This window comes from Protopterus annectens, chromosome 2.part0, assembly GCF_019279795.1.
Source record: "Protopterus annectens isolate FY-2018-M chromosome 2.part0, PAN1.0, whole genome shotgun sequence".
Taxonomy (NCBI): domain Eukaryota; kingdom Metazoa; phylum Chordata; order Ceratodontiformes; family Protopteridae; genus Protopterus; species Protopterus annectens.
The window spans coordinates 1,666,897,925-1,666,922,524 of NC_056728.1; positions in this window are offsets into that span (position 1 = coordinate 1,666,897,925).

The window sequence follows — 24,600 nt, forward strand, 5'->3', positions numbered from 1 at the left end:
TCCTTACCCCCCCCCCCACCAGGCATCTACTGGAACAGACAAGCAACTTCACTCTATACACTTGTTGCCATCTAGGTATAACAGTGAATCTCAATAAGTCTTAATTATATCCGACCCAACAATTGGAATTCATAGGAGCTTGCCTCGATACAACATCTTATTTAGCTTCCCTTCCTTCTCACAAACTGCACAAATAAGATCACAGGTTCACCTCATTATCTCCAACGACAATGTTCCCGCATCATTAGTTTTACAGGTGCTGGGATACATGGTGCAGCCATCACATTAATTCCACTGGCAGGATTCCACATGAGAGTTCTACAGTGGCTTCTATCCTCCCAATGGTCTATCCTCACTCATCCTCTGTCTCATCCCATCCAGATTACCTACTGTTGCAAGAAAGATTTATTGTGGTGGATGCAATCTTAGGAAATTTTTTTGGACCGGTCATTTGTTCCACCACATCCCCAAGCCATAGTGACCACAGATGCCTCCCAGATTGGTGTGGGGGTGCATTTTCAGGGAAGGACTGTTCAAGGAACGTGGTCCGCAATAGAGGCCAATCTGCATATCGATGTCCTGGAACTAAGGGGTAGTGCTGTTAGTGTTGCAAGCCTTTCAAGCTCTCCTCCCTTTAGGATCCATTGAGATACAATCAGACAGCATGTCAGTAGTCTGGTGCATCCACAAGCAAGGTGGAATCAAGTCTTGTCCTCTCTGTCGAGAAGTTGTCAGACTGTGGCAATGTGCAATATCTTCGAGCAGCTTTAAGGTAGCAGCGCACATACTGTGGAGCACAAACGTGATCGCAGACAACTTGAGCAGATGTATCCCCCTGCTTCACGAGTGGTCTCTCAATCCCAGAGTAGCGAAGGAGATGTTCCGTTGCTGGTGCTAGCCTTGCTGCTAGCTCTTTGCATTCCCTCAAAACAACAAGTGCAGCAGTTAGTTTGCCCTAATCCCTCCTCAGGGGGAGTCCCCGAGAGACGCTGTCTTTCACAATTGGCCTCTGGGATTACTCTGTGCCTTTCCCCCAGTTCCTCTGATCCCCCTTTTCTTGAAGAAAGCCATAAGGTTGAACAGCATTGTGATCCTCATAGCCCCCTTTTGGCCTTGATAAATTTGGTTCCCCTTTCTTTGGCCTTACCTACTTTAATGTCCTTGGACTCTGGACCCAGTTCCAGATCTCCTGTCTCATCCTCAGGGACTAGTTCATCCCAATCTGTAAAACCTCAAGTTTACAGCTTGGCTACTCCAGTGCCATTAGTTGCCAGGCGAAATAACATCCTTCCCAGTTCAGAAAATTTTGCTAGCTTCCCATAAACTCTCCACAAGGAGACTTTACTTCAATAAATGAAAAAAGATTTTCTTTTTGGGTATACGAGGATACACTTGATCCTTTCTCGACATCAGTGTAAGAGGTTTTACATTTTCTATCTACACTCTTTAAACAAGGAGTTTCTTTTTCTAACATCAAAGTTCAGCTTGCTTCTATTTCTAATTTCCATAAGGGTATGAAGAAATGCCTTTAATTTCACATAGAATGTGCAAGCTTTCTCTAAAAAGAATTTTAAGGTTAAAGTCTCCTTATAGGGAACCCTTTGTTCCCTGGTATCTTACTATGGTTCTGCAATCCCTGGTCCAATCCCCCTTTGAGCCGGCAGATTTAAAATTTCTTTCATGGAAGACCATTTTTTTAATAGCCATAGTCTCTGCTAGGAGGGTTTCAGAGATTCAGGTGTCATGCTCAAAACGTCCATATTTGATTTTTCATAAAAACAAGGTATCTCTAAAAACGAATCCATCTTTCCTTCCAAAGGTTGTATCCAAAAATAACATTAATCAATCCATCGAGCTGCCTGTATTCTTCCCAAATTTTTCCAACAAGAGTGAATACTGTTTACATTTATTGGATGTTCACAATTACATTTTTATCTGGACAAAACGAAAGATTTCAGAAATTCCAAACAATTAATCTGATGTTGTCAATCTTCGCATAGTCCTTGACGGTGGGTTTGGTTCGGAACTGACTCAGCCATTATTCCAGCATGTACGTATCAAAAACTCTCGAGCTCATCTGTACCCACAATGCCTCTTACCAAATTACCTCAGATCTCATTTGCCGCTTCATAGCGCCAGACACGTCGCCTGTAAGCTCTTGAGCGAAGCAGGTTTTTCTTCTGTAAGTGAATATTTTCCATTATATATGTCAAACCTTCTATTACTTTACTCTGTTTTCATTTACACGCTCCTTCCTAGTTCATCTTAGTGTGCATGTGACTCTCTGTTTCTGCTGTTTGGTAATCTTCTATACCATCATTGGTATATTTTCCCTTTACCTGTTGGTATTTTTATACCATTGTTGGTACTTGTACTGCTCTATTTATTTTTTTCTGTTTAAAAAAAAAAGAAAGAAAAAGAAAGTTGCTAGAATAGTTTCTTCCTTTTCTGATATTTCCCCATATGAGTGTGTCTGTCTCTCTCTCTCTCTCTCTCCCTCTCTCTCTCTTGATTATGGCAGATAAGCCTACTAAAGGCAACCGGATTTAAAAGGTACCTTAAATGTGATAGAAAAATGCCCAGTTCGGACGGGCATACTCTTCCTGTTTATTGTCTTGGAGTTGTTCACCACCCGAAGACTGTGCCATATGCCATGGATTTAGTCGTCAGACATTAATGGAGCACAAAAATAAGCTTATTATGAAAGGCCTGTCAAAATCTTAATTTGATGAAGCTCTATCAGGGTTCAGACCACAGAGCTTCTACTTCTTCCCCCAGTAAGAGGGAGAAGCCTAAAAAGAGGTCCCACTCAGTTCTGACTGTTCCATCGGAACCAGTTCTGAAAGTACCTAAATCTTCTTTGGGTGCTGACAGCATCTTTGGCACCAACAAGTCAAGCATCTAAGCAATAGGCACTGTTGGTGCTGGCTTCTGCACAGAGTTCATCGGCGCCGACCACAATATCAGTTCCTACCGAAACTCAGGAACCGAAAGACTCCCCTATCCCTATGTTACCTCGGACCAAGTACTCACCTTCAGTGGACCCCTTTACAGATCATCCTCAGAGTCCATTCTTGGAGAGGCATTCTCCCAGGTCTACCTCCATTTCCTCTGCCCAATCCACCAGGAGTCTTACTGAGTCAGCTATTGTGAGGATGGTAGAACAGCTCCTTGCAGCAAGGGGATTCTCTTCAGCTCTGGATCCTGGCAATGGTGCCACCGGAACGGAGTCTACTCCAATTTGTCTTTCTCCTCCTCCGACTCCCACTGTGAGTTCGGAGTCTATGGTGACACAGTTCTGGTACTGACTGTTTTGGTGCTGGTCAGAGTTCCTTTGAGTGCTTCGGGTGTTTTGGAACCAGAGAGCTCTCAGAGCCGTAGTTTCTTTTTAGGATCCGGGGGGGGGGGTGGGTTTGTTTTTGCCCTTTTCAGAGCCGTCCATGCCCCTTGGTGCTTCTGCATTCATAAGCTTGGCCCCTGCTTTGGCTTCAGAGGAGGTTTCCTCAGTGCAGGGTGGGACCATGATTCAGAAGCAGTCTTTTTCAGTTCTGAGCTTCCACCATTCTGCGAGGGGGGGGCTACTTTCCAGGCCATGGAGAGGGCTTGGTGTGTGGCAGTCAATTAGTTGTTACTTTCCCCATCAACATTGGGTTTTTCTCTTGACCTGAGCTTCCTCCATCCTCTTCCCTGGGATAGAGAGCACAAAAGTCTCAGGGTCTAACCACTATAGTTATGTTCTCTTTGGGCACCTCTCCGGAACACCCCACCAAAGAGGTCCCTGTGAAGAGGAAGTGTAAGAGGAAGCACTTGGACTCCCCGCAGGAGTCATTCACGGAAGATACTGATTTCAATGAAGAGGAAGGTTCCCCCAAGTCTCCCCGACGATGTTTCCTTTGGGGACATCCTTGAAATCCTGAAACAGAGGGGAGGCTGGTCTTCCACCCAACCTTCCTCAGAGAAGTCAGTATATCTTGAGGCTTTCTGTTCTCAACCCTCTACCTCTTGAATTTCTCCACCCGCTGACGATCTCATAAAACTGATCACTCAGTGGGTATGGAAGTCACGTGATTCTATCAATCCGATCCCTAAGCGACTAGATCGTTTATTGTCATCCCCTAATGATCAGCCTCATTGGACTAAGGGAATCCCAGTAGATGCCATGGTGGTAGCAGCAGCCACTGAGGGAACTTGCCGAAGAGAATCCCACTATCCATCCGCCTAATAAGGAGTCTAGGGCTATATATAGATTTGGGAAGCGAGTTTATGCCTCATCAACCTTCACTCTTAGGTCCTTGAATTACATGGCACATTTTACCAGATTACAAAGGGATCTGATAAAGGAACTCTTGTATACCCTGACAGGAGCAGTAGCTGAGGAGTTCAAGACAAAGTGACTTCTCAGCTCACAGCCCTAGAATCAATATTGAACTCGTCCATGAGGCTAATTGCTCATGCTGCTGAAGGGTTGACGAGAGCAGTGGGTTCAGGCGTAACCATCAGGAGACACGCCTGGATGCACTTAAGTGAGTTTGCAGAGCCATTTAAGTCTTCTTTTGTCAATGCACCTATTGACGGAACATCCCTATTTGGCTCCACAGGGAATGATACTCTAGCCAGATGTGAGAAAGATGGAAAGACACTTTCTGCCATAGGCGTATGCTTCTCCACTCTCCAGTGACCTTATTCCAGGAACCAGCAGAGTGGGTGGCTACGGTTTAAAAAGTCCAAAGGGCCTTTCCAGGACACTTAAGGCAATAACTTCACCTGGGGCAGAGGTGGAAGTAATAATGGAAGATGCTAAGGAACAGGCAGAAATGGCCCACAGAATCAGGGTTCCAGGGATTCTTTCTCCACAAACTCTTTATCAGCTTTCCTGAAAGAAGGCCCGATTGACTTCCTGTGGAGGCAATTGGGGGCCGATTATCCCTGCACCAACATGCCTGTCTAAAGATAACAAAGGACTTTTGGGTGCAGAGGATCATAACCAGAGGTTACAATGTCCTCTTTCTAGTCCATCCAAAACCTATAATTAAAATCCCAGACATTTCACCCATGCACAGGGAAGCAGCTGTCTTAGAAATTCAAAAACTGCTCGACAAAAGAGTCATCCAAGCAGTCCCACCAAACTAAATAAGATCCAGAGTCTACTCACGGTTCTTTTTAGTGCCAAAGAAAACAGGGGACTGGAGACCAATTTTGGATCTCAGCAGGCTGAACAGGTCGGCTCAGCAGAGCAAATTTCGGATGGTCAGAGTTCAGTCTCTCCTCCCTTTTTTGGGAAGAGACAATTGGATTTATTCTATAGAGCTTCAGGACGCATATTACTTCGTAGAAATGGACAAATGCTCCAAGAGATATCTGCGCTTCTGACTGGGAGCCAGTCACTACCAATTCAGAGCACTGCCCTTTGGTCTCACCACAGCCCCCAGGGTGTTCACCAACTGCATGGTGATGGTTGCAGCTTATCTCAGACTGCAAGGATTCCAAGTGGTTCTATATCTAGATGACTGGCTCCTTACTGCTCCCACCAGGTGTCTCCTCGAAGAGGCTCGGAAGTATACTCTACAGATTTGTGCCAATCTAGGCATCACCGTAAACTATGAAAAGTCCAAGACCTGATGTTATCTTAGTCACCATTCCTCACATTACGGTCTTGGATCTGATATCGGATCCGAGCCGGCATACTTAGAAAACAGCTTAGCTCAAGCTCCTCCCCTCCCATGATGCTCTGCTGCCCTCTAACCCCTCTGATCTCGTTTGTCACTTGATCTAGACAGACGCAGACTGCTCAGCTCCTCGTGGGTAGCAAATAGGTATCTTTGTTTGGGGATTTTTCCCTTTCATTCAGCTTTTCCCTTTGGGTAGTTAGTGGTTTGGCTGTTTTGTTGCAGTTGTTTCTCTTCCCCCCTCCCGGTTTCGACATTAGGTAATTTGGCACCCTTTTTCCTTTGGGTGTTGTAGCTTTTGTTAAAGAGCTTTCTTGGTATTATTATTACTATTATTATTATTATCGAGTTTTGTCTTATTTTATTTTAGTTGTTTTGGACTGAATAATTGTTTTTTGGACTCCGCAAGTGTTTGGGACCTTGTTTTGGATTTTCCTTCTGCTGTGTTATTGGGGTTTGAACCATTTTGGACAAACCCTTGGGTTTCAAGAGATGCTCCTCTTGTAGCCGGAAAATGCCCATTTCTGCCTCACTCAAGGAGTGTCATTATTGTCTTGGCGGCGACCATCTGCAAGTTGAGTGCAGAATTTGCTCTGCTTTCAACCCCAGAGCCCTGGTTGACTGTCAAAACAAATTGCTAATTAAAGGCCTAGTTAAGGGGGGCCCCTTGGTCACTGCTATCCTGACTAAAGCAGGCCCTTCAGGACCGAAGAAAAAGGTCCCTCCAGGTGAGGAGATCCCTCCCAAATGACCCCAGCTGTCGGATACCAAGTCCTCGGATCCGACTCCAGCTGGGGCGGTGTGAGATCCGAGAGCCTTGGGGCCCAGAGCCTCTAGGGAGTCCACCCCTGGATCGGACTCTAGGTCTTCGGATCCGACACGTTCGGTTCCCACCCCCGGATCCAAGCCTCTGGATTCGAGACCTGCAGATCTGACCGTCTCAGATACAAGGGATTAGAGAACAGTTACCTCGGATCCACCTTTCCTCCCGGTTCCAAGCAGGTCTGATCTGAGGTCCATGTCGGATTCTATTGTGGTGGAGGAGTTCGGATCCCTTGAGAGCAGAACAGATGATGTTAAGTTGTCCATCTCGCCTTCGTTCTTGCTGTTTTTGTTTGGAGCCGATCCTCGGCTCCGACTCTGCCATCTTCTATAGCTCGAGAGCTGTTTACTGGCTCGAGGCTACCCCTTATCCCAGAATGCCCAGCGTCAGCTACCCAGATCTCGTTTACCGCTTCAGCTGCGAGGTTGCTTCATTACTGGCTCAGGCTTAGTATAGTTTTTTCTATTATTATAATTGTTTATTCTTAAATTGTCAGTTTTTGTCTAGATATATTACTTTATCCCTTATTGCTTTCTTGTGTGTTGTAGCTTTGTTTGGCCGTCGCTCCTTAACTCGCAGGCCTTCTGTTTCTCCTGAACTCGTTTAAATTAGAGAGTCCCCCCCCCCTTAGGACAGCCATTTAAATTAGAGGCTCTCCTTTCTGTTTTTTAACTGTAAAAAAAAAAAAAAAAAAAGACTGTTTGTTTCTTAGTTTTGTAGTTTAACATTTTCTTATTGTTGTTGTGGTTGTTGTTAGGAAAATGTCTAAAGATACCAAAGTGTCTGGCTTCAAAAATTGTGACTCATCCTGTCAGAAAATGTCTCTGACAGATGGGCACACTAGTTGTGTATATTGTTTGGGTGCTGTTTACCTGCAGGACTCCTGTTCTATATGTCACGCCTTTAGTCCAAGGGGCCTGCAGGAGCGCAAAAACAAATGAATCCTTCGGGGATTATTGAAGCCTCAGAATTCTCCGGCTAAAAGTACTCAGCCAGCGAAATCCCCTAAGCTGTCAAGCCATTGGCTCCACCTTCGGAGTCGACTCCTTTACTTGACCAACCAAGTATGACACCAACAAGGCAACTCCTCCATCCTGCTATTTTTGTACCTCAGCCCCCAGGGTGTTCACCAAGTGTATGGCAGTAGTCACGGCTCACCTGAGGTGTCAAGGATTCCAGGTGTTTCCCTATCTAGACGACTGGCTCCTGACTGCTACCACCAGGCATCAACGCTTAGAGGCATGGGAATATACAATGACATCATGCACTCAACTAGGCATCACAGTAAATTTCGAAAAATCTGCCTTGTTGCCCTGTCAGTCTATCACATACATAGGAGTAGAGGAGTAAACACAAAAACAAAAGAAATGTTTGCAAGATTACCACAGGAAAGAGTTTCCACTATTCGTGAACAAGTGTTAATTCTAACACAGAGCAAAAGGATTCAAGTCAGATATGTCCTCCAAGCTCTAAGCTGCATGGCAGCTGCCATTCTCCTTGTCCCATTAGTGTGTTTCCACATGAGAATCCTTCAGTGGCTTCTTTTCACGCAGTGGTCTTTCCAGGAGCTACCCATGTTTCACATGATCTTGATCACAGAAACATGCAAAAGGCACCTTTCCTGGTGGATGGTCTCCCCACTAGTAATTCAGGGCAGACCTTTCATACAACCCCATCCGGTAGCCACAGTGACCACAGATGCCTCCCTGATGGCATTATCTAGGCAGGACAGTCCAAGGCACTTGGCAATCTCGCGAGTACCATCTGCATATCAGTGTCCTAGAAATGAGAGCAGTGCTCCTAGCGTTGCAAGCCCTTCAAGACTCTCTTCCTTCTGGGACCATTGCAATCCAAATGGACAACATGTCAGTGGTGTGGTACATCAACAAACAGGGCGGGACCAGGTCTTACCCCTTGTGTCGAAGCACTCAGACTGTGGCAGTGGGCGATTTCCTCCCAACGTTTTCTGATAGCACCGCACATCCCTGGGAAATCCAACGTCATAGTGGACAGGCTCAGCAGAGCTATCCTCATGCCTCACGAGTGGTCTCTGAATCTAGAAGTTGCAGATCTTATCTTTCGCAAATGGGGACAGCCTTGCTGCGACCTATTTGCCACTCCTCTCAACAGCAAATGCAGCAGCTACTTCTCCCTACTTCCTCTTCCAGGTCATATACCCTGAGATGCTCTAGTGCACGATTGGCCTCAGGGACTCCTTTACGCTTTCCCCCTAATACCAAGACTCATACAGAAAGCAAAATCGTTGGGTTGCAAAATGATCCTCATTGCCCCATATTGGCCTCGACAGATATGGTTCTCGATGTTCATTGTGTTTCACTGTTGCAGTCATTACAATTGGGTTATCCTGCTGGCAGGCTACCCGCAGTCGGCCTGAATTCCAAACTCTAGGTCCGGTGTCAGTTGCTGTCGCTTCCTCCCTGACGTCAGTGCGCCAGGGGTATAAAAGATGCAGCCGACGCCATTTTCTTCAGTCTTTCTTGTCGCGTGGTGCCCGAAGCAAAAGCAGTTCGCAAGTGCTGGTCGGCCGACTCCAGAGATTTTCGTGTTATTTCAGATCCGAAGTCTTCATTTAAAGCTAAGTACCCCGTTGGGGAAACTTTTTTCTTGCTCCAGACCGATGTCAGAAAAAGTTAATAATTGTATTTCTTGTGGGAAGCAAATACTTCATAAGGACTTTCATTCCTACTGTATTCCTTGCCTAGGCCCTGACCACGACATTGATAATTGTAGGTTCTGTGTTAGATTTAACCAACGCACTATTTAAGCGTTGGTACGATTTTGCATTTCACTATTTTGGCAGATGATTTAATTACACAATGTCGTCGGATAGCCATCAGACTACCGCAATTCACAAGAAACGCAAGGAAAAAGAAAAGGACAAGCATCCGATGTCCAAAACTGACGATGAGGCTTCTTCTAAGCCAGTCGCCGGTTCTCAGTGGGGCACTTTCGCAGCCCCTGATGCCCGCTACTTTAGAGCCGCAGGCCGCTACCGGCTCCCACGTGGAGCCGACTAGGCTGCTGGAAACTCAAGGTATTGGAATCTCGGAAACTATTCCCTCAGATGGGTCCAGAGCCACTGAGCAGGCATCGGCTTCTGAGGGTGTTTTCAGGCCAACACAATTATATGTAAAAACGACTTCAACTTCAAAGGCAAAGACTAAAGCACCTTTAAAGACAAAGAAACAAGTACAGCAGCCCCATGGACAGGCCTCCATGCCTAAGAAACAGATGCTGAAAATGGCCAAAAACCTAATTACTTTGATCAGGGGTTCCCATCCCCCTCCTGATAAAAGGCCTTGGCAAGAGACAGAATATGAATCTTCTGATCAGGTTTCCATTTCATCTGATTCCTCTTCTGATCAGGAATACTCTCTTCCTCCCTATGAGGATTCTGATGCTGAAGAATCTATCCCTTCAGCCTCTCCTCCTGAGGATTATTCTTTTGGGGAAACTCTGCATACCATGAGGGAGCATTTTCACTGGGAGAGCCAAGATTATTCAGAATCTAAAAAAAGGCTCAGAGACTTCCTTTTACTGCCTCAGCACAGGCCCCTTGCTATTCCTCCCGTGTTAGACATTGTAGATGATGACACCTGACTCCTTGCCTCCATCTCCTGTTAAGCCAGACAGATACTACAGGGTTCCTAATTCACATAAATTTATTTTTAAAAACCCTGCTGCTGACCCAGAAACTATCTCTCAGGGTCCCAAAGGGGTTAAGGCTTCCACTGCAAAAAACCCTACCCCCTCTGACAGGGATTCTAGGGCACTGGACAGTTGGGGAAAAAAGATTTACACTTCCGCTACCTTGGCTATAAGGGCTTTAAATTGTCAGTTTCATATGCTTAAATATCAGCAATATATTATGTCACTGCTTAAACAGAAAATGTTGATAAATTCTGAATGTGCAGAAAACAAAGAAATGCAGGATTTATTGCATGCAGCAGAACAAATTGGAAAGCATACTTTGCAATGTGGTTTTGATTCTCTGGAGGCCTCCTGCAGGGCCGCTGTTACGGGTTCTGTCATTAGGAGGCATGCTTGTTTAAAGGAACAGAATCTGCCTGATCATGTTAAAGCAAAATTATTAGATCCTCCATTACAGTATGATACCTTGTTTGGTGTTAAAGCAGAGGAAGTGTTGAAGAAAATGGAGGACAAAGCAAAATCTATGCAAACAGTCAAGGATTTCTTACAGGTACAGCCTCCAAGATTTAGCAGACACTGGCCTACAAAGAATTGGTCCTTTCCAGTGTCAGACAGGCCACAAAGGGGCAGATACAGATGCCCTAGAGGCAGGTCCCAGCCCCAAAGCACATACAGGTCTAAACAATGGGGTGCTTCTACCTCCAAAAGCGGAGAAGACAAATCACAGCCTTACAGGAAACAGTCCCAATGACTTCCCCCTGCCTGCGCCAAGCACTTATCTTCTGGCAGCACCTTTAGGGGGAAAACTAGCACTTTTTCATCAAAATTGGCACATAATAACCCAGGACAAATGGGTCTTGAACATAGTGTCACAAGGTTACAAGTTTCGCTTTCATACCCTGCCAAGGGCTAACGGTTTGCCAGACCTGCCAAAAAATCAATGGGCAGAGGCACAAAAGCAAATTTCATCCCTCATGGACATGAGGGCCATTCAGCAAGTACCAGAGCAAGAGCAGGGACAAGGATTTTACTCAAGACTGTTCTTGGTGCTCAGAAAGGACAAAGCCTGGAGACCAATACTGGACCTATCTATTCTAAACACATATCTGGATATTCCAAAATTCAAAATGTTGACTCTGCAGCAGCTTCTGCACATGCTGGGCAAGAAGACGTGGCTTGTGACTTTAGACTTAAAAGAGGCATACCTGCATGTTCCAGTCAGACAGTCATGCTGAAGATACCTCAGATTCATAGCTGGCTCAATGCACTACCAATTCTCTGCACTGCCCTTTGGCTTATCTACTGCTCCCAGGGTCTTCACAAAATGCCTGGCTCCAGTAATTGCATTTTGCAGACAAAGAGGAATACAAATATATCCTTACTTGGACAACTGCCTCATTCAAGCAGAGAACAAGGACATTCTACTACAGCATCTGGCGTTTGTAAAAAGATTACTAGCATGCCTAGGGTACACGGTAAACAAAAAAAAATCAAAACTTGTACCCTCTCAAGAGATGATATTCCTGGGTGCAAGCTTAAATACAACTGCCCAGATGGCTTATCTCACGCCAGACAAACAAAGGCAACTGACTACTTATTTCAAACTGTTGGCAACAAAGGCCCAGTTATCTGCAAGAAAAATTCTGCAGGCTTTGGGCTTCATGGCATCCTGCATTCTGCTAATTTCATATGCAAGACTGCATATGAGGAAACTTCAATGGTATCTAAAAAGTGTTTGGACTCAACATTGCCACAGCCTGGAAACAATAATTACCCTCATTCCCTGCCTGCAACAGGAGTTTCGATGGTGGGCAAAGGCCTGTCACCACAACAAGGGACAGCCATTCACTTTACCCCCAGCCAGGCAGTCATTAACAACAGATGCATCAGATTATGCCTGGGGGGCCCACATGGCAGGAAGATGTATTCAGGGCACATGATCCGCAAGCCAAATGCATCTACATATCAATCAAAAAGAGATGCTAGCTGTTCAGAATGCCCTGAAAGCCTTCAAGGATCTACTTCATCCGGGACAATTACTGATAAAGACGGACAATACCACAGTCATGTGGTACATAAACAAGCAGGGAGGCACTCATTCCTACCCCCATTGCAGACTGGCTATGACTTTGTGCGACACAGCATTGACTTACCAAGTACATCTGCAGGCACAATTCCAGCCAGGAAAGATAAATACTCTGGCAGACGAATTAAGCAGAAACCTCTTGAATCCCCATGAGTGGAAATTGGATCCGCAAGTCTTCAACATGATAATAAGGAAATGGGGATGCCCGGACATAGATCTATTTGCCTCCCCTCACAACTGCCAACTACAGAGATTCTGCACAAGGACTTATCACAAGCAAGCATGGAAAGTGGATGCTCTATCTTTCAGCTGGAAAAACTTAGTATATGCCTTTCCTCCACTGCCCCCCCCCCCCCAAGGTACTCCTAAAGGTCAGACAAGAGAAGCCAAAAATGATACTGATTGCCCCAGACTGGCCCCGCCAGCACTGGTACCCAATCCTAAGGAACCTATCTCAATACCAGCCTGGACATTACCTCAAATTCCTCACTTACTGTCCCAACAAAACAATCAGATCCTGCACAGCCAACTCAAGACCTTAAATCTGGCAGCATGGTGGATAATGTAGTCATTCAAAACACCCCTCTTTCTAAAGCGGTGATGGATGTTATTTTGGAAGCCAGGAGGCCTAGTACCAGAAAATCTTATGCTGAAAAATGGAAGAGATTCTGTGCTTGGAACCAGGCACAAGGGATTGACACGATTGTACCAAACATTCCTCAGATTTTGCAATACTTAACTGAGATGCTGAACAAAGGCCTATCTTTTTCATCAATTAAGATTCATGCCTCTGTCATTTCAGCTCATTACAATACAGAGCCACCTATTTTTTCTCATCCTTTACTAAGGCAGTACCTCAGAGGAGCCAAAAACTTAAGGCCTCCAAGGAGATCACCAATACCTGCATGGGACCTCAGTTATGTCTTGGAAAAACCCTGCCTCCTTTTGAGCAGCTGATACAGCTGATATAAAATTTTTATCTTGGAAAACAGCACTGCTCCTAGCAATAACCCCTGCAAGACGAGTCTCAGAGCTATAGGCACTCATAGCTGTGAAACCTTTTATCATTTTCCATCCAGATAGGGTTTCTCTGAGGACAAACCCGACATTTATGCCTAAGGTAGTGTTCAGTGTGGCCCTTAACCAAACTATTCACTTGCCTACCTTGTATCCTAACCCACAGAATGAGGGTGAGAGACTTCTGCATTCTTTGGACATACACAGACAGCTGCACTTCTACTTGGACAGAACTAAAGCTTTCAGAAAGACTGAGCAATTACTAGTGGCATATGCTGCAGGATCACAAGGAAAGGCAATCTCAAAGCAGACAATTTCAAAGTGGATAGGCCACTGCATTCGTTTCTGCTAGTCACAACATGGCAAACCAGTGCCTAAGGCCATTAGGCCACATTCAACCAGAGCAGCAGCCACTTCAGCAGCCTTCCTCAGAGGAGTACCAACCAGAGACATTTTAGAGGCTGCAACCTGGAGCTCAGTGCACACTTTTACAAAGTGCTGTAACTTACCACTCTACTCTAAATCCAGGGCAGGCTTTGCCACTGCAGTTCTACAGGGCCTCATAGCCGCTCCTAATCCTATTTAGCTCCAGCCTCCCAACCTCATCTTTGGGATTCAACCCTATTGTAATGACTGCAGCAGTGAAACACGATGAACATAGTACAGTTGTGTACCTACCATAAATGTAGATGTTCAAGTGTATTCACTGTTGCAGTCCAGGTTACCCACCCACCAGTCCCCCTTATCTTTGTTGGAACTTATCTGTACTTCTCTATTCTATACAACCTATGTGGTGTATTTGCTGGTAGACGAAAAAATAATTTATTTTGGTGCATGTATGCTTTATTGACATATTTTTAGCCTACCCTTTTGGGGGCACCTGACATCTGGGGCAAGAAAAACTGAAGAAAATAGCGTCTGCATCTTTTATACCCTTGGCGCACTGACGTCAGGGAGGAGGCGACAGCAACTGACGCCGGACCTAGACTTTGGAATTCAGGCCGACTGCGAGTAGCCTGCCAGCAGGATAACCCAATTGTAATGATTGCAACAGTGAATACACTCGAACATCTACATTTATGGTAGGTACACAACTGTACTTTCCTGCACCTCCACCGTCTGGATCAACCATGGATTCTGGACCTGGTTCCAGATCTGATTCATCAATCAGGCGAGTTGCATCAATCCCTTCAATCTCTCCAGCTCACAGCTTGGTTACTCCACTTCCAACCTTAGCCAGGCTTTCCAGTATCTCTCCAGCAGTCCGTGATATTATTGTTTCTTCACATAAGTCTACTACGAGGAAAACATATGCTAGTAAAGAAACAGTTTTCTTACTGGGCAGAATCTAGAAATTTGGAACCTTTCTCAGCCCCAGTCCATGAAATTCTTGAATTTCTAGCACAACTCTTTCAGTCTGGTGTGGCTTCTGCTACCATTAGAGTACAGCTAGCTGCCATTTCTAATTTTCATATTGATATGTTTAATTCTAACATAATGTCTCGTAAGCTCTGCAAGGCCTTTATGAGAGGAACATCTCTTTTTAGACCCCCAGTTAGAGATCCTCCTCCTCCTCCTTGGGATCTCAATTTAGTTTTAGCTTCCTTAATTTAGCAGCATCATGGGAAGACACTTTTTCTGGTTGCTATCACTTCAGCTAGACATGTATCAGAACTTCAAGCACTATGTGTTTGTCCTCCTTACCTGGTGTTTCACAAGGACAGAGTTTCTCTGAGGATCAATCCATATTTTATTCATAAAGTCTGCTCAGAGAACAATTTAAATCAATCCATAGATCTCCCAGTTTTCTTTCCCAATCACAGCAACAAGGCAGAATACAAGCTCCACCAATTGGATGTGCACAGACAATTGCGTTTTTACCTCCATAGAACTAAGGAACTAAGAAAGTCAGACCAGTTATTTCTTTCTTATGCTTTCAACAAACAAGGCCTTCCAGTTTCTAAGGTGACCTTATCCAGATGGTTATCTGATACTATTGCCTTTATTTATCAGTTACGAAATAAAGAGCTACCAGCTAAACTAAAAAGGTCATTCTACTAGAGCATTAGCCACCTCTGTAGCCTTTCAGTCTAGGTTGCCCATAGACTCAATCTGTGCAGCTGCCACTTGGGCAATCCCTCACACTTTTATCTCTCATTACAAGGTGGATATGGTCTCCCGGAGCAGAGCTTCCTTTGGTTCTCCTGTTCTGAAGAGTCTGTTCCAATTAGCCACCCGTGATTTTAGGTGCTAGGGACGCTGTCCCAAACAGCAAGAATGAAGGCGAGGTGGACAACTTAACATAAAGAAGTTATGTACCTACCATAACGTTCCATGTTAGTTGTCTTCATCTCACCTTCCTTCTTGCATCCTTCCCCCTTCCTAGAGGATTGAGAGGAGTTCCTTTTTTGTTTTCACTGACTGAGTATCTTTTATTACTTCACTTGCCAGGTAATTTATTACTCTTTCCTTGTTTAGGTGTACAACCAGTTTTTAGGTAACTGGTTACTCTACTTATGTCTAGTGTGCGCTATCACAAATGAGATCTGGGTAGCTGACGCTGGGCATTCTGGGATAAGGGGTAGCCTCGAGCCAGTAAACAGCTCTCAAGCTATAGAAGATGGCCGAGTCAGAGCCGAGGATCGGCTCCGAACCCAAACAGCAAGAAGGAAGGCGAGATGAAGACAACTAACATGGAACGTTATGGTAGGTACATAACTTCTTTTTTTCCCCTCCTGGCAGGCCTCACTCGAAGGAGCACAAGAGGAGATCCTCTGAGTCCAGACACAGCTCCCCCAGCCAGGTCTTCCATCTCCTCCTGATCGTCCAAGAGTGTTTTTCCCATGGATACGGACAGGATGATACAGTCCTTCTTGAAAGCTCAGATGGAGTTGGGGCTTCTGGCTTCCCCAGCCCACAGGAGAGGTAACCAGTCTCCCACTCCCCACTTAACCTCTCCTCATCCGACCTTTGATTTGGATTCCCAGGGACTGGTGTGGGGCACGGAGGCGATGGGAGTTTCAGGCCCCACTTAGGTCCCTACCCCCATCGGGATCGGTGATTGGTTCTGTTCCTACGCCCTCAGGACAGACCATCCCTCTGGGCCAAGCTGCTAATCCAGGGTCCATGGGGTTAGATTCGGGTCCAGGTTTATCGGACCGGTCTCTGCCCCTAGGTGCATCGGCAGCTCTGGTCCGGTGCTGTCCAGCAGAGCGGGTGGGGGGGGTCTGAGGGGAATCTACTCTCCCTTTGGCTGTGGTGTTATCAGCAGGAGAGGGAGACGGGACCTCCTTCAGTCCCTCTGCTATCCGGGCAGTGAAAAGGTCCTTCTCTGCTATCAGACCTACCTCCCCCACCCATGTTCATCCTACCTAGCCCCAGTATTTGAGCGGACCTACTCATTCTGCTTCCAGTCAGCCCATGTGGCCTAGCTGCAAGGGGGAGCCTCCCCCATAGGGGTCCCCTTCTCTTCTGAGTCTTCCCCACAGCCTCTGGCAGAGGAAGTTCCGTGGAAGAGGTCATGTAAGAGGAGACATCTCGACTCCCCCATGGAGTCTTTAACTGAAGATATGGATGCCGATGAAGGGGATGTGTCCCCAAGATTTCTGCCCGTGGGCGTCTTCTTTGGAGACATACTCGAGATCCTCAAGGCCAAAGGCGGTTGGCCTGCCCAGTCCTTGTCCTCTGAGGAAACCATATTTCTGGAGGCTTTTGGAATGGGCCCATCTACCTCTTGGGTGTGTCCCCCTGCTGACCTTCATCAACCTTGTGGCCAGCAGGGCTTGGAAGGAGCCAGATACCATAGAGCCAGTGCCTAAGAAAGTGGACAAGTTCCTCAACCCCTCCCCCCCAGCAGATGAAACCTTCTGGAACAAGGCAGTTCCAGTTGACGCTACTGTGGTGGTTGCTGCCACTAAAAAGGAGTTGGCGGAGCAGAGTTCTTCTGTCCTCCCTCCCACTCGTGAATCGAGAGCTCTGGACAGATTCGGAAAGCGGCTGGTTGCTTCGGCTTCCTTTAGCCTGCGAGTCTTAAATTATCTTACTCATTTCACCCATCTCCAGAGGGACTTGATTAAGGAGCTGTCAGCTTCCCTCATGGGGTCCACGTCTGAGGAGGAATTTAAGGTTGTTTTTCCCAAACTAGCCACCCTTCATTCGGTTGCTAATTTGTCCATGAGGCTAATTTTCAACACTGCTGAAGGGTCCTCACAGATTCAGGCATTGCCATTAGGCATCATGCTTGGCTGCACCTAAGCGGGTTTGCAGAGGCCTTCAAGACATTGTTTATCAATGACCCCTTTGATGGTTCCACGCTCTTTGGTCCCAGTGTAAAAGAGACGTTGACCCACAGTGAACAGGAAGGCAAGATGCTGTTGGCTGTCGGGATCAGGTTTTCTACCACTCAAAGAATAAGAAAATTTGGTTTTATAAGATGCAGTCGTCCTTCCAGGATGTTCAAGACGATTCCTCTTCCAGGGGATGAGGAAGAGGTTTCAATGGCAGACATCGCCCCAGGGGTAGAGGAGGCCAGCAGAATCAAGGTTTCAGGGAACCCTTCTCTGAGATACCTTTTCAGCATCCCTGAGACGTTTCCTGACTGTCCTTTCCTGGAGACAGTCTGGAGTCGGTTGTTTATGCACCCTCTAGCCTGGGCAAATATTACAAACAATCAAGTGGGTGCTAACCATTATATCCAGGGGCTATTGCATTCCCTTTTTGGAGATTTCCCCCAAAAACCAGAACTCTTCCAGACATACCACCAAGTCAGAAAGAGTTGGCCCAACAGGAGGTCGCAAACCTTCTTCAAAAAAGAGCCATCCAAGATGTCCCCGCAGCACAGAGAGGATCCGGAACTTATTCCCGCTTCTTTTTGGTTCCAAAGAGAACAGGGGACCTACGTCCTATTCTGGACCTCAGTCGCCTAAACCTGTTTGTACAGAAGTCAAAGTTTTGGATGGTCATTGTGCAGCTGGTTGTCCCCTTTTGCAGAGCAATGACTGGATGTGCTCAGTGGATCTCCAGGATACGTACTACCATATAAAGATCGACCGATGTCCAGGAGATTTCTCCACTTTCGCTTGGACGCCAATCACTTTCAGTTTAGGGCCCTGCCCTTTGGTCTCACCTCAGCCCCCCCGGATGTTCATCAAATGCATGGCAGTGATGGAGGCTCATCTCCGGCTGCAGGGACTCCAGGTGTTTACCTATTTAGACAATTGGCTCCTAATGGCCCCCACAAAGCATCAACTATTGGGCAACGTACATACCCTACTCTCCCTGTTCCATCAGTTGGAAATTACAGTAAACCTAGCCAAGTCCTCCTTGATTCCTACTCAACATCTGAAGTTCATAGGCACTCTGTTGAATACCACCTTGCAAATTGCAGCTCTTTCTCTTCGCCGGGTAACTCTAATACGCGCCCATGTTCAAGTTCTGCTGGAGCAAACATGCCCTCTGGCTTCACACATCCTCAGGGCTCTAGGATCCATAGCGGCTGCCATTTATTTGGTTCCGATGGCAAGGTACCAAATGAGAGTTCTACAATGGACCTTTGCAGTTCAATGGTCAGCATTTCTTCATTCCCTGTCATTCACCATTCGCCTCACCCCAGCTTGTCGGAAACATCTTTTGTGGTGGATTCACTCCCTGTACCTCTTAGCAGGCAGGTCCTTTTCTCCCCTGATACCCACGGCCACAGTCACCACAGATGTTTCCCTCCTAAGGTGGGAGGAACATTTCTGGGGAAAGATGGTCCAAGGGACGTGGTCCTCCTCAGAGACCAAGCTGCACATCAACGCTCTGGAGATGAGAGCAATCCTTCTATCGCTGCAAGCCTTTCAGGTTTGCCTCCCTTGGGGAATGATCGCATTTCTATCGGACAACATGGCGGTTTGGTATATAAACAAGCAAGGGGGCACACGTTCTTATCTGCTTTGTCGTGAGGCCACGAGGGTTTAGGAATGGGTGATGTCCATGGGGCACTTTCTCATTGCAATGCACATTCCCGGCACATCCAACATGTTGGCGGACAAATTGAGCAGGGCTATTCTGACCCCTCACGAGTGGTTCCTGAATCTAGTGGTGGCTCAACAGATTTTCCGTCGGTGGGGATATCTGAGCTGCGATCTGTTTGCATCTCCTTTCAACCACAAACGCAGCAATTTCTTTGCATTGATCCCCCCAGAGGGAGAATCCCCCAGGGATGCGCTCACTCATGATTGGCCTCCGGGTCTCCTGTATGCCTTTCCACCCTTGCCTTTAAGTCCCAGAGTACTTCAGAAAGCCAGATGCCTCAAGACACAATTGATCCTCATTGCCCCATTCTGACCTCGGCAGGTGTGGTTCCCCCTTCTACAGTCTCACTTGAGGCACCCACCCTGGTTGCTTGATCCATCTCCGGATTTAATATCACATTTGTCTCTACTTCCGCTCAGGAATCTTCAGACCCTTCGTCTGACAGAGTGGTATGTCCACTTCCAGTGATCTTGGCTAAGTCCAGGCTAGCCTCGCCCATGAAGGATATTATCCTTGCTTTCCAGAGATCTTCCACTAGGAAAGTGTATTTCAGTAAATGGAAGAGATTTTCTATCTGGGCAAAGAACAAGAATCTGGACCCCTTTTCGGCTTCCATTCCTGAGATTCTTCTCTTTCTGACTTCTCTGTTTAAGGAAGTGGCCAGTTTCTCCATGATCAAGGTTCATTTAGCAGCGATTTCAAATTTTCATCTTAATGATGACTCTACCTTTTCTTCTCGACTCTGTAAAGTCTTTTCGAAAGGTGTTTTTCTGTTATAGCCCCCCTGGTAAGTACCCATCTCCACCGTGGGATCTTGCCTTGGTGCTGCAGGCATTAACAAAACCACCCTTCGATCCTGCTACATCATGTAATCTCAGATTTCTTTCTTGGAAGACTTCCCTTTTAGTGGCAGTAACTTCAACAAAGAGAGTCTCTGAGCAAGAAGCTCTTACAATTTAGCTGCCCTGCTTAATTTTCCGTAAGGACAGAGTGTCTCTGAAACCGATCCATCTTTTATGCCCAAGGTATCTTCAACAGCTAATCTCAATCAATGTATTCATCTCCCAGTATTCTTTCCTAATTATGCCAATAAAGGAGAATATATTCTGCACACCTTGGATGTTCATCACCAACTATGTTTCTGTCTTCATGGGACCAAGGAATTTAGATGTTCAGGCCAGTTGTTTGTAGACTTTTCTGTGAACAGAAAGGGCAGGGGAATATTGAAAGTTACGGTCTCCTGCTGGATTTCACAATGTATTTCCTTCATTTACTCTTCAGAAGGTGTTACTTTATCTGCACCAGTAAAGACTTATTCCACCAGGGCAGTGTCTACCTCAACTGCTTTTGCAGATCGTCAATCTTTAGTTGATATTTGTGCAGCAGCAACATGGTATTCACCTCACATTCATCTCCCACTATAAGTTGGATTTGATTTCTAGAGGAAGGGCTTCTTTTGGCTCCACGGTCCTTCAGCGTATCCTTCCTTGAGGCCTCCCAAGTTTCAGGTAGCTGGGGACTCTGACCCTAACGTGACGAATGGTGACTAAGATAACATCAGATTTATAGTTATGTGCTTCCCATAACTTGGCATCTGTGTTATCTGTAGTCAGCATTCATCACAGTCCCACCCTCCAGCCCCCTTCCTGAGAGGTTAGCAGGATGTTGGTAGACCTGTGTTGGTGGTAGTTGTTTTGGTCTGTCTTCTTTCCTTATGCAAACTCGATCTGAGGGGTTAGAGGGTGGGAGAGCATCATGGAAGAGGAAGAGCTTGAGCTAAGCTGTTGTCTGAGTATGCTGGCTCGGATCCGATATCAGATCCAAGACCCTAACGTGATGAATGGTGACTACAGATAACACAAATGCCAAGATGTTCATCGTGCATACAGCTGCAGTAATCACAGATGGGTTTTCTGCCGTCAGGCGGGTCCTCGGTCGGCCGAATTCCAAAGTCCAGGTCCGGCGTCGGTTGCTGTCGCTTTCCTTCCCGATGTCAGTGAGGCAGGGGCACACAAGACACAGTCGACGCCATTTTCTTCAGTCTTTTTTGCCGCATGGTGCCTGAAGCAGAAGCAGTTCGCAAGTGCCGGTCGGCCGGCTCCTGAATTTACGAAAAATTGGAAACCGAAGTCTACTTTAAAGCTAAGTACCCCGTTGGGGAAACTTTTCTTGCCTCAGACCGATGTCAGAAAAAGTTAACAATTGTATTTCTTGTGGGAAGCAAATACCGCATAAGGATTTCCATTCCCTCTGCATACCTTGTTTAGGCCCAGACCACGTCTCGGGCTGTTGCTTTTGCGCTACTTTCAATAAACGCACTATTAAGCATCGGGCGGAGTTCGCCCAACACTTTTTTGGTAAAGCCTTTGATTATGAAATATCGTCAGAGACTCCGACTACCGTTTTTTCTGATGTAGAGGAACACTCTTACTCCCCTTTTGAAGATTCTGATGCAGAGCAGTCCATTCCTTCTGTATCTCCTCCAGAGGATTTTTCCTTTGGGGAAACCTTGCACACCTTGAGGGAACACTTCCATTGGGAAGGCCAAGACTTTTCTGATTCCAAGAAAAGACTTAGGGAATTTCTTTTGTTACCTCAACACAGACCTCTGGTGATACCTCCTGTCTTGGACATACTTGATGATGTTTATTCGGAGGCTTGCCTTAATCCGGATTTTCTGCCTCCTGCCCCAGTCAAGCCTGATAGGTACTACAGAGTTCCTAACTCTCACCAATTTCTTTACAAAAGCCATAGTGCTGACCCTGAAACCATTTCTCAAGGCCCCAAGGGAGTGAAGGCCTCTACGGCTAAGAATCCACTACCTTCCGAAAGAGAGTCAAGATCCTTAGAAAGGTGGGGGAAAAAGGTATATATCTCGGCCACCCTAGCCATGAGAGCCTTAAATTGTCAGTTCCATATGCTTAAATATCAGCAGTTTCTGTTATCACAATTAAGAAATAAAATGTCTCAACCTGAACAACCAGATTTGAAGGAGTTGCAGGATATGATGCATAGTGCAGAACAAGTGGGTAGACACACCTTACAATGTGGCTATGATGCCCTAGAGGCCTCAAGTAGAGCTGCAGTTACAGGATCAGTCATTCGTAGACATGCCTGGCTTAGGGAACAAATCTTGCCTGATCATGTGAAAGCTAAACTACTAGATGCTCCTTTACAAAAGGATGTGCTATTTGGTACTAATGCTGAGGAGATACTACGAAAAATGGAAGAAAAAGCCAAATCTATGCAATCTGTCAAAGCTTTTCTACAGGTTCAACCACCACGTTTTAGCAGAAATTGGCCTTCAGAAAACTGGTCCTTTCCAGCCATGGACAAGCCCCAAAGAGGTAGATACAGGCGCACAAGGGGCAGAGGACAATCACAAGGATCATATAGAGGCAGGCAATGGCAAACTCCAGCACCAAGAGGTGGCGAAGACAGTGCACAACAATACAGGAAACAAACCCAATGACTTCCTCCTTTCCATGCCAAGCAAGTCTCAGCTGGCAGCCCCCTTGGGAGGAAAGCTGGCATTATTTACAAGAAATTGGTATATTGTCACAACAGACAAATGGATCCTGGACGTTATAAACAGAGGCTACAGATTTTATTTCCACACTCTTCCAAAAATGAGAGGCATGCCAAACCTGCCACACAATCAAAGGGCAGAGGCACAACTACAAATTTCAAAGCTCATAGACATGAAAGCTATTCAAAAGGTACCTACTCACGAACAAGGTCAAGGTTTTTACTCCAGGCTATTTCTGGTTCCAAGGAAAGGAACCGACTGGAGACCCATTTTGGACTTATCCATCCTAAACACATTTTTACTGCACTCAAAATTCAAGATGCTCACATTACAGCAACTTCTTCCCATGCTGGGCAAGGAGTTTTGGCTGGTAACATTGGACCTCAAGGAGGCATACCTGCATGTCCCAATCAGACAAAGCTGCAGAAGATACCTCAGATTTCTTGCAGGTTCAATCCACTATCAATTCTCTGCATTGCCCTTTGGCTTATCTACTGTGCCCAGAGTATTCACGAAATGCCTGGCATCAGTAATTGCCTACTGCAGACTTCAAGGGATACACATTTACCCTTATTTGGACGACTGCCTGATCCAAGCGGACAGCAAGCACATACTTCTGGAACATCTGGCTTATGTAACACGGTTACTGAATTCTGTGGGATACACAGTCAACAAAGAGAAATCCAGACTAACACCATCTCAGAAAATAACTTTCCTGGGTGCCAATTTGGACACAAACACTCAGATGGCCTATCTTACGCCAGAAAAACAGGGGCAACTAACTCAGTACTTCAAACTACTAGCAAATTGTACCAGGCTTACTGCAAGGAAAATACTGCAGGCTCTGGGCTTCATGGCATCTTGCATTCTTTTAATCCCATGTGCAAAGTTGCATATGAGGAAACTTCAATGGTACCTAAAAAACCTATGGTCTCAACACAGCCACAGTTTGGAAACAATAATACCAATAATTCCATGTTTGCAAAAGGAATTTCTATGGTGGGCTCAAGCATGTCAAACAAACACAGGTCTCCCATTCTGCAAGCCTCAAGCAAATCAAGTCATCACAACAGACGCCTCAGATTACGCCTGGGGGGCGCACATGACAGACAGGTGCATTCAGGGCAAATGGTCCCAAAAGGAAAAGCACCTTCACATCAATCAAAAAGAAATGTTAGCAGTGATAAATGCAATTACAGCTTTCAAGGACCTACTGCATCCAGGACAATTATTGATAAGAACAGACAACACCACAGTAATGTGGTACATAAACAAACAAGGAGGAACACATTCATACCCCCTGTGCAGACTAGCCATGACACTTTGGAACTTGGCTCTGGAATGGCAAATCGAACTTCAAGCACAGTACCTGCCAGGTTTGGAAAACATGCTGGCAGACAATCTAAGCAGAAATATGACAGATCCACACGAATGGAAGTTGCATCCTCAAGTGTTTACAAAGATAATCCAAGCGTGGGGAAGGCCCGACATAGATCTCTTCGCCTCCCACAGGAATCATCAATTGGAAAAGTTCTGTTCAAGGACCTTTCATCCAAAGGCCTGGAGAGTGGACGCCCTTTCATTCAGTTGGGCAGCATGCACAGTTTACGCTTTCCCACCTCTGCCTCTTTTGCCCAAGGTGCTCTTGAAAGCAAGAGCAGACAGACCGAAGATGATACTGATTGCTCCAGACTGGCCAAGACAACACTGGTACCCACTCCTGAGGAGCCTAACGCATACTCCTCCCTGGTCCCTACCTCTAATGCCTCTACTACTGACTCAACACAGCTAC